The sequence below is a fragment of the Ixodes scapularis genome, unplaced genomic scaffold (assembly GCF_016920785.2).
Source record: "Ixodes scapularis isolate PalLabHiFi unplaced genomic scaffold, ASM1692078v2 PGA_scaffold4__175_contigs__length_147842914, whole genome shotgun sequence".
Classification (NCBI taxonomy): Eukaryota; Metazoa; Arthropoda; class Arachnida; order Ixodida; family Ixodidae; genus Ixodes; species Ixodes scapularis.
Window position 1 is genome coordinate 92,751,583 of NW_024609879.1, and position 2,544 is coordinate 92,754,126.

The 2,544-nt window shown below is 41.6% G+C and overlaps 1 pseudogene; it reads right to left on the reverse strand.

Annotated features, from left to right (window-relative positions):
* Positions 1-535: 535 nt before the first annotated feature.
* LOC115329284 lies at positions 536-1,845 on the reverse strand (annotated as a pseudogene).
* Positions 1,846-2,544: the final 699 nt, after the last annotated feature.

Genomic DNA, 2,544 nt, shown 5'->3' on the forward strand with positions numbered 1-2,544 from the left:
CTTTAGATTTAGGGAAATCGTAATTCCGGAGTTGTAGTGGGGTTATACAGTTAAACCGGTTAGAATGAACCCACGTACAGCGAATTATTGTCGATATCGAACTTACAAAAAATTTAAATAAAAATGCATGTAAAAAGTATGTTTTATAACGAACAACATATTGGCTATATTGAACTTACCTCCCCCCTCCCTCTCCCCTCTCTTCCCCCCCCTCCCCCCGGGAAGGCTTCCAAAAACGTGCAAACAATCGTCTTCTAGCCTGTCTCCTCCCCCCAAAAAAGAAGTAGGAAAGAAAAGAAAATTCTCAAAGCTCAAGTTGCGAGCGAAATTGAGTGAAGAGAAGCAAATCAGAAAGGGAGATAAGCTAAAAAAAAAAAAGCTCCGCACGCACGCAAAAAAAAAAAAATCTTTTTAGCGCATTGTTACTAGGCGGAAGTGAAGAGATAAGAAAAAAAATAAGAAGCTCTCGCCTTACAACAAACTCATCGTGGAAGTTTGTTGTAAATGTTTTCTGCTATATCGAACTGCTTGCTATATCGAACTGATTGTTGCGTTTCCTACTGTTTGTTATAAACGGGTTTCACTGTACTTCAATCAGCTCTCACGGTGCAAATACTTGATTCTTTTTAATGCACACTTTAGTTGCAGCTTTTACATTTGGCAACATTTTCCAGCAAGAAGCAAAATACAGTTGTAAAAGTATTAGTGTTAGACGACTGCACGAAAGTGATACATCCAGTGTGAACAAAACAGAAACAAAAAAATAAACTCCACTTTACACAGATAAAGTTAAAATTAACCGCATCATACTTGAGCATTTTGAAATCTTTGAGCTAAGAGGGCAACTAGTCAGTTTCCTCATCCACTCAAAATGAAGTCAAAAGTAACTGCAGACATCCTAAAACAAAAATTTATCCAGATGGTAAGAACAGCTCTAATAAGGTCAATCAAAACAAAAGTGGAACACAGCGAAACTACGGCTGTTGCCTAACCGCACCTCATAATGTTTAGAACTGTGAATATATGCCTGTGTTTCTCACCTTAGGTGAACAACAAAGAGATCTCCCACTTGTGCACTTTTCTATTGCTACCTAAATGGCTTATCTGGGTAATTTCCCACAGGCTTCACACTTGTAAGGCCGCTCCCCATGTGGATTCTTTCATGAGCTAACAAGTTGACTCTTTTCGAAAATCTTTTCTCACAGATGCCACATTGGTACGGTCTTTCACCCGTATGTACTCTTTTGTGAATCGTGAGGTCATGACATCGGGCAAACGCCTTCTGGCAAACCTCACAACTGAATGGTTTCTCACCCGTGTGAGTCCTCACGTGATTCCGTAAAGTACCGATTGCAGCAAACACTCTCTCGCAAACAGAGCAGCGGAAAGGCTTCTCTCCTGTGTGTGTCCTTTCGTGCTCGGTGACAACGTGTAGGTAACGACTGGAGTAAGGGCAGAACTCGCAGTGGTACATGCCCCCATGTCGTGGTTGCTTCGTGGGTTGCCACGCTACCAGTTCACCTCTCGAGGAAGAGCTCTCGCTGTCCCCATCATCCTGGAAGGCTGCTTCGGCCGGTACTGTTGGAGAGACCCGGGAAACAAGAAAGAGATTCAATGACAAAGAATGTTCAATGCCCACATTCCAACATTAGACAAGTTTGACAAAGCCGCACTGCGTTCAGCAGAAATTAGCACACACAAACAAGTGTACTGACACCTGTTAGTTTCAAAACAAAGCAAACAAACTCGACAAATAAGAGCGATTCAAGTATTAAGCAAAGCTGTTATTACGTAAAAAGTTATCTTACACTTTGGGATAATCAAAAAGATATGATTACAGCCCATTCATGCAGAAAATTTTCATGAGCACTTTATCTTTCATTGAAGCAGCTCATCTCACATCCTAATAGCCATAAGCAACCATAAACTAGCCTACTTTCTGGGCCGCAGAGCTGCTATGAAATAGAAATCTGCAGTGCATGCTATGGTAGTGTGGGGGTACCATGTAGTGAAGTCTGTCCACTGTAATAATGTTCTACACAATGTCACTGTAGAGTCAATGTCCCTCAAATCAATAAAAAAAATGCACTACTTGAGTATGCAAGCATAGTTTCCAGTGGAAGAATGTGGTCAAAAAACTACAATTGCTGACAATTTATAGTCTCAAACACCAGGCAGGTGCAAGCATGGCAAGACAGCCACATCACACTGGTTTAGTTAGCACAAATTGAGTGTTGGTGAATGCGATCACGTAGATCGACTGCTAGTGCTCATCTAAATAACTGGGATTCAATTGATGCAATAGAGGACACTCTATTCAATTCAATGATGCTGGACTAATATAAGCAAGAACACTGCAGAGAGAATGCATGCTCCCGAAAGTCGAGTTGGCCAGTGGGAAGGACCCTGTCTGCAAAGCAGCAAAGTGCCATTTCCTGCATCTTGCAATGGTTGCCAGAATCAACCTGCAAGTTTGAGGAAAGAAGAAATTGAAGGCAGTGTCGCTGGTGTGATGTAAATATTTGACCATTTTTGAACACCCCA